Raw genomic sequence first — 12,979 nt, 5'->3', positions numbered from 1 at the left:
AAGAGACCCGAAGCAGCTTTATTTTGGCAGTCTGTAACAGGCCAAAGTTTTATTTTTTAGAATGAATTGTACATAATTTACAGACCACAAGGTAATGAAGAAGGATATGTTTGAATACACATAGAGCCATCTTCTGACAAGCACTAAGTATGTGTAAGAGTATGATAATCCACAGCTGAACCCCTGCTGTGCTTAGATCATTAAAAATTTTGTATTCTGCATGTCAGAACATTAATATTGATCTGTTTTCTCCTTGTACTGTATATAAATCACATGTTACCTCAAAAAGGAAAACTGCATTTTAATACTAAATAAAGAACTGTTAAAAATGAATATGTGATGAATCTAGTTTACACAAAAGGACTTGACAGAAGCTGGCTGGTCTGCAAAATTTTATAACAGGATAGGCAACATATCCTCCAGATGTTGTGAACTACAACTCCCATCAGCCTTAGCCAACAGAGTTGGACTAGAGATGACAAGTGTAGCAACATTTGAAGGGAAACATTAGTAGCTTGCAAAAGTTCATTTTTTAGATCACAACATCCTCCTAGTTGTTGTCAATTCTGTACAGTTGCTTCACAGTATTTTTGCAGTATTATTGAGCAAGCCTTGCTTTGCATAATCCCCATCCTGTTGTCCCCACCTTAATATAATTATACACAGAGTTAAGATCAGAGATACTTACTTCAACTTTAGGATCTTCCTTATCCTGGAGGTATTGTAATCCTTTAACAAATGGCAATCCTATAAAAATAACACAGGTCAAGAAAAGAAAAAGTTAAGAGGAAACTTGAAAAAACTAGTTTGAGTGGCTGCAATGTTTTTCCTTACTTGTGCTGCAAATGTGTTACTATGGTTTTATGTCTACTGGGGCAAAAGGAGGAAGCAAAATATTTGTTTCCATGTCAATTAATTGATGCTTAGGGAACTAAATCATTTTCAGAACTTGATTGCCAGTTAGGTATGCCTTTCCTCATCTTTGTTTTTTTTTTACAAAAATATTACTGGAACCTATATGTCAAATATGACTTTCTACCTTATGTTAACACTGCTTTTTGAATGGTCTATTTCTGGGACTATTCAATAATCAAATGTGATTGTGGGGAGTAGTATTGTTACTCTGTAGTTAAACCTATTTGTTCAGCATTTAAATTAAAAAACATTAAAGAGTGGGAAAGGGTCTCTTTCTCACAACACCGTCATAGCACTTCGAAACCACTTTAACTGATATGGCTGCACTCTATAAAATCATGAGGTTTGTAATTTGGTGAAGCACTAGGATTTTCTTACTAAATATTTGAAATACTCTTCCCTAAACTACAAATCCCAGGTTTCCTTGCAATGCAGCCATGGCAGTTAAAATGGTGTTAAAATTCTATAGTTCTGTACTGTGAAAGAGTCACAGATTAGGGTGACAAATATAAGGCAATATTTAGGCCCGTTACAGACGGGCCAGAAAGTACGCGCAGAGCGCGTACTAGGGTTAGAAAGGGGCGGTGCTTCCGCACCCCCCTAACCCTAGTGCGCGCTCTGCGCGCACAAAATGGCGGCAGCCGTTCTGCACGGCTGCTGCCATGAGGACGTCACGACCGCGCCGCCTCTATACGGGGCGGCGTGGACGTGACGTCCTCGCTCCGCGCCAGGGCGCTTAGTGCGCCCTTTCCGCAGAGCAGGAAGGAGCTCCATTTTGGAGCTCCTTCCTGGTTTGGTCCGCTGGGCGCAGCCTTCACACGGCTGCGCCCAGCGGACCAAAGGAGAAAGGGGCCAAGCGGCCCCTTTCTCCTCCTTCCCGCCGCCGCGGGGTGTCCTTGGGGTTTGAAGCCCCAGGGACACCCCTTTTCAGGCTGCGGGGAAGCGGCGTTTTGCCGCTTCTCCGCAGCCTGAAAAGCGGCGGATCGGGGCCTCAGCAGCTGCCGCTCTGGCAGCTGAGGCCCCAATACACCGCGGAAAGGGGCGGGTGCAGCCCGCCCCAAAGAGGCGGTCTGTAACCCGCCCCTGTGTCATCGTTTTTTGTGGGGTTTTCAGGCCAAGTCTTCTCTGAAGTTGCCAGCCACAGATGCTGGCGAAACTCAGGAATAAACCTTTCCAGAACATGGCCGCATAGCCCGAAAAACCCACAAACACATATGGATGCCAGCCATGAAAGCCTTTGACTTCACATTTAGGGACATTGTTTGAAATGTATATTGTAAGTTAACAAAGGTCCAAAACACACTGCAGAAATAATCTAGTTTGACACCACTTTAACTGCCCTGGTTCAGTGCTAGGGAATCCTGGGAATTGTAATTTATTGTGGCACCAGAGCTCTCTGACAGAGAATACTAAATGTTTTACAAAACTACAGTTCCCAGAATTCCTTAGCATTGAGCAAGGCAGTTAAAGTTGTCCCAAACTGGATTATTTCTGCAGTGTGTTTTGGACCAAAATTGATATAGTAGTACTATACTGAGTTAAATTATTATAACTTTAATTATTTATATCAGTTCTTCTTCCTGACCCTCAAAGCACTGGAGTGATGATATTGACCTTCAATGAAGTGGAGAGTGCTGTTAATAAAATCTAATAAATATTATGAGCAGCATTCAGTTTATTCATTACAGAACTTTTAGCATGATTGAATAAAGGACTCTTATCTTTATCTACCGTATATACTCGACTATAAGTCGACCTCATGTATAAGTCGAGGGCAAGTCCAGAATTATGGATTTTGACATGACCCATGGATAGGTCAAGTGTAAAACTTGGAGGCTCCTTTAGTGTGTGTATGCGAGCGGCAAGAGGGAAGCAGCAATCAATACAGGTGTAAGTGTTTCAGCCTTCACTCCCAAGACAGCAAAGGGCAGGGATGGGAGAAGCACTGTTAAACAAACAGCAATCAATCGGTCACCAAGGACTCTATCTGTTTAGCTCAGGACAGAAAGAAACTGCATGGTGAAATCTGAAAGAGCTGCTATCACATTACCATACTGACCCATAAATAAGTTGACCTAGGATTTGGGGGCCAATTTTGGGGCATACATTTTTAGACTTATAGACAAGTATATACAGTTCCAGACATGTCCTGGAAAGTAGCCTTAATTGTCTTCAGAGATATCTCAATAATGATTTGTGTGAAGAAACTCATTTTGGTTGCTGTCTACATTCACTTGCCTGAATAAACCCCACAGCAATGAGGTGGCTTATTATCATCATCATCATCATCATCCTGTCTTTTTGCTGATTTAGGACTGAAGGTGGCTTACAGGAGTTAAGACAAACGTAACTAAAAATTCACAGTATACAAAAGTTAAAAAATGTAATTAAACTATCAAATAATTAAAACCCGCTAATAGCATAAACAGTTAAATATAAAACCACAAATTGAAAATTCAGCACATTATGCAATGCCTATTCTCCTCAAGGAATAAGTCCTCACATGATTGTGGAACAATAGCAGTCTGACCTCACTAGGAAGGGAGGTTCAGAGAAATCACTGAGAAGGCCCCTTTGATATTCCCTCCAAATATACCTGTGAGTGTGGCTTGATGGAGAGAAGGGCCTGCCGGAAGATCTCAAAACACAGGCAGGTTCATATGGGAGAATAGGATCCTTCAAATAATCTGGATTTGAACCCAGTTTACCTCTGAGGATTATATGGAATTATCTTGAAACCCCTGCCTGCTTTTACATCTAGCCATATAAATCTAGTAATTATTTGGATTAAAATATACCATCATGCAACAGACTTCACTTACAAACATTGCATGACAAAGAAATGTGTAACTGAATTGAAATATATTTTCATGACAAACTCATTTGAAAATTTGACCCAGTGGGCATACATTTAGCTTTTTAACTTTTTCTTTATAACTGTGTGTGTGGTATTTGGGGATTTCTCTTACTACAAAACGACAGTTATGGCTAGGACTTCTGAGAAGTCACTGTACCAAAGATTAAAGTGTCTGCAGCAGAATCAAGTCATGAGTGACTGGGAACAGAGGAGTTTGATTCGCTAGCTATAAGAAAATGAGAAACAAAACCATCCCTGAGTATCTGTTCTAAATGACTTGTCAACTGGTAAACTGCCCCGAGGTTTCCCCAGCTTTGCATATAAGGATTAATTGCGGCCTGCTTTAAATGGCAAAACACCAAACCTGTAAGAGGTTCAGCCCAATATTAACATTATTTTATTACCACCTCTACTGAGATTATTAAATCACTTGCGCACCACACCTGAAACATTTGAATACAGATAATAGTTCAGCCAAATTTTGTTAGCACTGGCATGCCAAAGGTATCACAGTTGGCCTGTCAATATCTTCAGCTTTGTTATTTCTAGAGAAAATGTGTGAGCAATTCTTGCTTCTTGTTTTTAATTTGGCATGATAGGGAGCCAGAGCACTACTTTTCCTTCACTTGTTCCTGTCTCATTTGTCTATCACCACTCCTGCTATTAATCATCATAGCATTGGAAACTGTAACTCCTTACAATTGCTAGTTTCAAATGAATTTGAAATTAATTAATGTTTTAAGTAGCAAGGGCTCAAAGAAGTTACATATTATTATTGTAGTGTAACTAGAGATACAGGGGATGCAGTGGCTTAGTGGTTAAGATACCAATTCTGATAATTGGAAGATCGGACGATTGGCAGTTCAAGGCCCAGGTGCCGCATGATGGGGTGAGCTCTCATCACTAGTCTCAGCTTCTGCCAACCTAGCAGTTCGAAAGCGTGTAGATGCAAGTAGATAAGTAAGTATAACTTTGGTGGGAAAGTAACAGTGTTTGGTGCAGTCATGCTGGCCACATGACCACCAGAGTAATCTCTGACAATGCTGGCTCTTTTGCTTAGTAATAGAGATGAACACCATCTCCTACAGTTGGTTACGAGAAGACATTCATGTTTAGGGACTACCTTTACCTCTTTTAAACTATAGATAACTCAACTCCTGTGGTGGTGTAAATGTAAATGTGGTTTTTCAAAGATACTTTTCTATTTACAAGTGGTGGACTTACTTCTTAGGTGTATTTTGTACTACATGCTAGTAGTGTTTGGGTTCTTTTTTATGTAAGATAACTAAAGTAAATGTGGGAATTGCACAGGTGGAAGCAGTTGATTTATGAACTGTTCACAGCTGCCATACTAGCTTGCCCTGGGCTTGAAATAGTTATTTAATTTACTGTAGAATAGTCAGTTCTGAACTCATCCTGAATGTAAGCAGTTCTGATACAGGATGAGTTCCCAGTAAAACCAGGTAAATATAATCTGACTGTTCATTTCCTGTCCTCCTCCCACCCATTTCCAAGTCACAGGGCAGGGTGTTTTATTGTGGCTGCTCTGCTTAACACTAGTGGCTTTCAAGTTCTAAGTTGCAAGATACAGGTATGCTTCTATTAACAGAGCAAATGTACTCCTGGCCATTATTTCTTTAACAGAAAATTTGTCTCAGCAGCAGAAACAGCATGGAAAGATGAGAGATAGGTTCTTACCTTCAACATGTTTCAGCAAGCTTTTCATTCAAAACTAAACAATATGCACAGGTGAAATAAAACAATGAAGTCAGACAAACCTTTTGTTGTTATTTTATGCCTTCAAGTTGTTTCCAGTTTATGGTAATCCTGAAGCGAATCTATCATGGGATTTTCTTGGCAAGATTTGTTCAGAAGAGGTTTGCCATTTCCTTCCCCTGAGGCTGAGAGCATGTCACTTGCTCAAGCTCACTTGCATAAACTTTTTTAAAAAAACTAATGTATATACTTGACTATAAGTCAGCCTCATGCGTATGTTGAGGGCAGATTTGGGGCCAAAACTATGAATTTTGATATGACCTGTGGGTAAGCTGAGGGTAAAATCTAGCGGCACATAACAAGGGATCTAAAGGATGAAACTAAGGAAAATGTTGCCAAAGAACTTACAAAATTCCATCAGGCATAACTGTTTGTGCTCACCCAGAAGATTGAATGGATGAGAGAGCAGAGAGGGTCAGTGCTTCCAGGATAGATTACACTCTTGCCTTTCACCAGAGGAAGACTTCTTTTTAAATAAGAGTTAAAGTACAGTCTTGCATTGACACATGAATAAGTGGACTCAGGTGTTTTGAGTCAATTGTTTTTGTTAAAATTTACAGACTTATACATGAGTATATACAGTAAAACAACCATTATGAGCCTTCTAGATACCACCTGAAGGCTTGTTTGAAAATGTATTCAGGTATGATATTTTTTTTTACCCTTCACCAGCCTCCACATTTTCTCAGTCACTGCAGGCAGGGCACTCATCTTTAGTAAATCCTGCCTTTTCCCAGTTCGTGCTTATGCATCGTTTATTGCAGACATGCTGCTGCAATCCATAACTGAAAGTCTGTGTTTCTTTAGCCTCCCATTGTCTTCTCTGTGCCAATGATGCTAAACAAAACCTTCCAGCTAGAGAGAAGATGAGGAAGAACAGGAGTGTGGGTGTAAATAGACTTTGTAAAAGGAAGCTTCTTAGATGCTTTATTAATCCGAGGTTTGACTGTGACAATATTGATGGTTAGCAAAGTAACTTTATGAGCTCTGCAGCATAATATAGGTTGATGTGTCTGCCAATAGTCCTAACAATGCTACCATGGCGACTGAAAAATAGAATCACAATGTAGTTGAGGTAGGAGGTGGAGGTGACAGCAGTCACACAACTTCAGTCTTCTCCTTGTGATGGTTGCTTTTCCTAACACACCAAAACATGATCTGCAGTGTTCACAAAGGTACAGATTAAACTAATGGCTGTTTAATGTATTTTTTTTAAAGGACATGTGTTTGGTACAACTTATCATAACTGATGGTCCTTGTCATAGTGGGAAAACATCTCAGCAAAAATGTAAGTATTCCTATTTTCCTTGGTTTGCTGATAGATACAGCACAATGGTATTCCTAAATTATTGTGAGTGAAAGATATAATTTCTTTATCTTCAATCACATGTATAAGGAAGTTTGCATCTGAATACATATAAATAAAATCTATTATTATTATATATGCAAACAACATCAGACTACTAGGAGTCTTTGAAGAGGTGTGAGATGTAGATTATGCACTGTGCTAGATTAATTGATTAAGGATGAAAAACACAAGTTTATTTCATTGGAAATACTTACAGAATGACTGATTAATACATCACACTGTACTCGCGGACTTGAATCTGATAATAATGACAGTGAAGAGGGAGGTAGGGGGTTATGGTTTACAAAATAAGAACTGGAGCTGGTGGTAAAGAAATGGAAAGTAGTCTTCAAAGGTCTAAACTCAGTGAAACAGTCAGATTTCAGTGGTGCAAGGTGAGTCTGAAGACAGAATGAGTACATTTAGTGCAATATAATGGAAGAAATAAAATCAGTTTAGATATATTTATCTGTATTGAAGGAAGGAGAAAACAAACAGTTCCATTTCCTAGATTACACTGGTTTCTACTAGTCTTTGAATTAATTTCATTCCTTGATACAGATGAGGTAATCACCTCTGACCACAACATGTGTTTCATTTTAGTCCCTTTAAGGTTGGTATAGATGATGGTGTAGAGGTCTTAGAGCTGAACTAGGACTCTGGGTCCAAATCCCCACCTGAGAAGTCACCTTTTCTCAGCCTTAGAGGAAGGCAATTGCAAACCACCTCTGAAGAAATCTTGCCCCCCCATAAAAACCATACAATAGTGTCATCATAAATTGGTATCAGCTTGAAGACACACAAAAACTAAAGACAATCGTGAAGAATGTTGTTCTGCTATTGTTAAACATGCCTAAGCCCTGCATGCTTGTGCTGGACAATGATCATATGTGCTTTTCCTTTTGCCTTTCCCAATCATGTCCAACACAGATACTCTTCAACAAAGGCAGTGATTTTGCTATATGTAGAGCGTGTGTGTGTGTGTTTTCATAAGGAAAAATATAGGCCTTCTTCCCTAGCAGGATTTAACTTCAGATGAGCTTGAAGTGTGACTCAGGGGAAGGAGCGAGTTATTGTTGCTAACTGCCCTTGAGTTGACTCATGATGGCATTGTGGATGACACATCTCCAAGATCCACTGTCTTCAACTACTCTGCTTTTTGGATCCTGAAGGCCCATGCCCATAACATTCCTGATTGAGTCAGGCATGTGGTTTTCCTCTTTTTCCACTGCCTTCTACCTTTCCTAGCATCATTCTCTTTTTTTAATGAGTCTTGCCTTCTCATGATGTGGCAAATGTATGACAGCCTCTATTTAGTTATCTTGGGCCCGTTACAAACGGGCGTAAAGTACGCGCCGAGCACATACTAGGGTTAGAAAGGGGCGTCCTTTATGGACGCCACTAACCCTAGTACACTCTTGGTGCATACAAAATGGTGGCACGGGCTCTGCCATCTTGACATCACGGACGCCTAGCGTCCGCATGTCGCACAGCGGAAGTGACGCAGCGAGTGCGCAACTAGTGACTTGTGGCGCCACTTCCAGGTCGCAAAAAGAAGCCACTTTTTGCGGCTTCTTTTTGCTGCGTCCGGGAATTGCGCAGTTTGTCCACTGCGGTTCCCAGACACAGCAACCAGTGGTGCTGGCAGAGCGCCCATTTTGGGCGCTCTGTAACGCGCCTTGGCTTCCAGAGAGAGTTCAGGCTTCATCTGTTCTAGGACGCATTTGTTTGTCTTCTTGGCTTTCCACAGTATTCTCAGTACTTTTCTCCAACAATACATCTCAAATGAGCTGAGTTTCTTCCTATCAGCTTTCTTCGCTGTCCATCTCTCAAATATGTACATGGTGGCGGGGAATGCATTGGCTTGGACGATCCTCACTTTAGTGTTTAGAGTTTAGTCTTTAGGCTTTATGATTTTGTCCAGTTCTAAGACTGTCACAGTCTTAGTCTTTTTCTGATTTCTTGACTGCAGTCTCCATTCTGATCATACCCTATACATAACTGGGTATAATCAGATGTGATAATGAAATAAAACACATTTGTACTCCTGTTAAAATGACTCAGCATTGGGGGTTTTGCTTGAAAGCAGAACAAAATCTGTTTTGAACTTTTGTCTGATCCTAATCTATGACTTTAACAGGTCAGCTAAGCAGTGCTTTTAATTATATACTGGGTGAAACACAGGATATGATTATGCCTGCTGTGGAAAATTAATTAAGATGTACCCCACTTAAAAAGTGATTTTTCATTTTAAATTATGGATGTCTTTATTAGATTGTAAGCCTTAGGGCAGGGAACCGTCTAATTAAAAAGAATAATTGTAAGCCGCTCTGATAGCCTTTAGGGGTGAAGGGCAGGGTATAAATACCATAAATAAATAAATACCATAAATAAATAAATATCACCCAATTATCACTTCTTATAAAGCAAGAATAAATTTGCTGTATGAAGACAGGCCTGACTTTAAATCTTACCTGTACTTCTCAAAGTACAACTTAATTTAACAAAGTGAAATTGAATCCCAAAAATTACTTGGGCATTCACATAAGAATAATAAGGAATCCCCTGAAATCAGAGAAGTTGGACTCTAAGAATGGCATAGATCAAAACTGCTCAGGGAGGTGCAACTAGGACCTCAGAGCACATGTGAGCCCTTACAGGCTCAAGCTTCAGTTATAAATGTAAAGAAAAGTTGATCTTATTAAAGGAATCAGAAATTGGCAGACATGTGAAAGATGAAATAATAAAAGCAAGCCATTTCAAAAAGCACAGAGCAAAATTTCTATATGCCTTGGCCTAAAGAAACTGAAACACTGGGAACTTTTAAAAGTCAATATGTATATGAGTTCCATGGATTCAGTGCATCTCCCCTGGTTAAGACTACCAATTGGATTCAATACCTAGTTTGATATGTTAACCCATGACAATGACCATCCAGATGGTTTGGGATTGCAACTCCCAGTGTTCATCATTGTTGGTTCTGTTGGAAAGGACTGACAGAAGATGCACAGCAGATCTACACAGTAAAAGTCCAAGCATAAGAGCTTCAAAATTCAGTTTCTTAAAGCAGATGATAACTTAAAGGCCCACCATGTGGTGTCCGTCGATAACCATCTGGATGCAAGGCAGACTACCCTTTCCAAGCTGCCTTTACGTTTGTCATGTTAAAATTGTTTAATATCCATTCATTAATTTAAATAAAAAAAGGATTCCTAAAGCCATTAAGATTGATTAAACTGATAGTGAAATTAATAAATGGACATACATGTACAGTATAGCAGAGTTTTTAACTAGAACTATAATATTTTTAATGACCATGGAAATCATTTTGGCCTAACCCTAGACACCAAATCTTGTCTGATCTTAGCTGAGCAGGTTCAGCCCTGATTAGTGCTTAGATGGGAAACTGCCAATGAATACCAGCTGCTGTCAGCTATGTTTCAGAGGAAAGGACTGACAAAATCACCTCTGAGTATTCCTTGCCTAAAACCCCCTCATGAAAGTAATAGGGTTGCCATAAGTCAACAGGTGACTTGAAGACAGACAGACAAATAAACACATACAAAAACATCTGGCAGATGTTGACCATAAAGTTGTGCTGGAGGACCTAGCGATTCCTAGAGAGGTGTTCTCTCACGGAAAAAAGTGTGGGTTTATTTATTCAGTTTTTCCACTTTCACAGGGTCCTACACCCTTAACCCCTGCAAATGTGGAGAGCCCACTATATATTTATTTACACAGATCAATGGAAACAGTTGTCCACTGACAGTTGACACATTGCTGGCAGGGAAGTTTCCCACCAGCTCTCTGATGCAAGAGTAAGTGATATTTTGGCTTTCTTCATCTGCTGGGACAGCATTCGCCACAGTGCTTACATATACAGCTGCCGCTTGCCTCACGCCAACCAGGAAGAGGCAAATGACCTTATCTAAACTTCATTGAGTAATCTGAATAGAATTGTCTGTGGTCTCTGCAGGGAGCCCTTTCTGTTTGCTAGCTTTGGCATACCAGCTCTCTTTAATCCTGGACTCTTTGTAAACAAAAACAAAACAAGCCAGGAGATGCTGTTTGGACACTCCAGGGCAGAAAAATGAAACTACATCTGACTCAGGATTCTATTTTTATTATTTATTTATTTATTTATTTATTTAATTTCTATGCCACCTTTCTCCCAGAAAGGGACCCAAGGCGGCTCACGGACGGTTCTTCAAACTACTTTGCAATATAGACTTAAACCAAACATTTATGGTATTTTTTTTTTAATGCTGCTGAATGGTAAGTCCTTAGAGTGACTCTTCAGGGCAGCTAAAACCTTTTGTAAATGGAGATATAAAAGACATAGAGAGAGTGAATATCTCAGGGTTTGGGAAAGATTCTGTCTGCAAAGCAAAGTTCTAGATAGAGCAAGGGCAGGAATCATGTAGCCCAGCAGATGATGATGGACTGCAGCCTCCAGCAGCCCTAGCCACCATAGCTATGGCAAGGAATGCTGGGAGCTGCAGTTTAACAAATTTCTTCCTCTGGTTTAGAGCAAGGGTGGGATCCTTTTTTCAATATGAGGACCACATTTCTTTGGACTAATATTCCAGGGGGTGGGTAGGCCCTGAAAAAAGAGCAGACACGGCCAATGTGGGTGGGATCACCACTCACATTCTCATGTATATACATACCCACACTGCTCCCCAACATTACACACACATACACTCGTAACACACCGGTTTCCAGATATATTTTAGAGAAGCATAACATACCTGCTGTCCCAGAATACAAACAAGTTCATGTGTAAATACATTCTTCTGTGAATCCACTGCCCTCTAAGGCAGTCATTTACAAAATGTGGGATAGTGCTATGAGTGTGTGTGTGTAGTGTGATGTGTCACAAAGGAGGGGAATTGTTGAGCTGTTCAACAGCAGAACAGACGGCCTTAGAACAGTGGTACTCAATTTTTTCACCCTTGGGCTCCCCCTTTACATCTGTATGTTAACTTGGTGCCCTCCCCACTCAGCATAGTATATGAATAAAATAATTTGTTTATTTAATGTGCATATTTTCATTCATACATTCAGGTATATTTATGTTTTAACATAAGAAAATAACAGTTCAAAAGAGTTTCATTTAAATAAATTCAATATTTAACTCGACATATGTAAATTCTATACATAAAAAGTTTGGGAAGAAGAGAGGGAGGAATCAGGGCTTCCAAGTCTCATGCCCCCCTTGAGCAATTCTTGCATACACAAACCAGGTGTCCCATCCCACATTTTGTGAATGACTGCCTTAGAGGGTAGTGGATTCACATGGGAAAGTCCTTAAACAGAGGTTAAGAGATCCAGCATGGTGTAGTGGTTCAAGTATTTCTTTAGGATTCTGAAGACTGAGATTCAAATCCCTGCTCAGCCATGGAAACCTTTGGCAAATCACACTCTCTCAACCTCAGTGGAAGGAAATGGCCAAAAAAACCCAAACCTTCTGAACAAATCTTGCCAAGAAAAACCCCACGATAAGTTTGCCTAAAGTTTGCCTTTAGTCAGAACATCAACTGGAAAACAGCAACAACCTGGAGCTCCCTCCGGGGACTCAGCACATCAGGGGGCATGCTGATTGAATTGAGGATGGAAAATTTAAAACTGGTTGGTTGGTTCTGCATGCATGGGTTTATTTATAATGTAAGGGCAGCAGCCATTTGTAAACCTTGGCTTTTTGGACATTTTGTTGTTGGAGGAAAAAAGTAGTTTGAAAATGATCAGATTAACAATGTCAAGTGTTTCAGTTGTTGGGAAAGTCATGTTACTTCTGTATGTATGTTGTATGGATTTCTTCCCCTATCACAGCCAGCAGTGAAGACAAAGGATCTTTAATATATTTTTAAAAAAGAAACTCAAGAGTTCAAAGCAAAATCAGATACATGAATGATTCGGAATTGTCTTAGAAATTCATCAGAGGGTTTTGCACTTTAAAGTATGATCAATGTTAAAGGCTTTCTTTATTTTAGCAATGGTTGCTTCACTTCACATTCCACTGAAGTCCAGGGTGACACAGGAGGAATAATGCTGGGAGTACTTAGTGGCATTTAACAACCACT

General features: G+C 40.0%; 1 protein-coding gene across 1 annotated transcript in view; it reads left to right on the top strand.

Annotated features, from left to right (window-relative positions):
- Positions 1-6,685: 6,685 nt before the first annotated feature.
- Positions 6,686-12,979, top strand: part of SHLD1 (shieldin complex subunit 1) — an 84,073-nt gene continuing 77,779 nt past the window's right edge. The window contains exon 1 of the mRNA XM_089477971.1: positions 6,686-6,723. The gene's annotated coding sequence lies outside the window, so the exon portion shown is untranslated. The remainder of the gene's footprint in view (positions 6,724-12,979) is intronic.

This window comes from Sceloporus occidentalis, unplaced genomic scaffold (genome assembly GCF_023333645.1).
Source record: "Sceloporus occidentalis isolate IW3139 unplaced genomic scaffold, rSceOcc1.0.p SCAF_12, whole genome shotgun sequence".
Taxonomy (NCBI): domain Eukaryota; kingdom Metazoa; phylum Chordata; class Lepidosauria; order Squamata; family Phrynosomatidae; genus Sceloporus; species Sceloporus occidentalis.
Note: the sequence above shows the minus strand (reverse complement) of the source record. Positions and strands in the feature narration are given on the sequence as shown.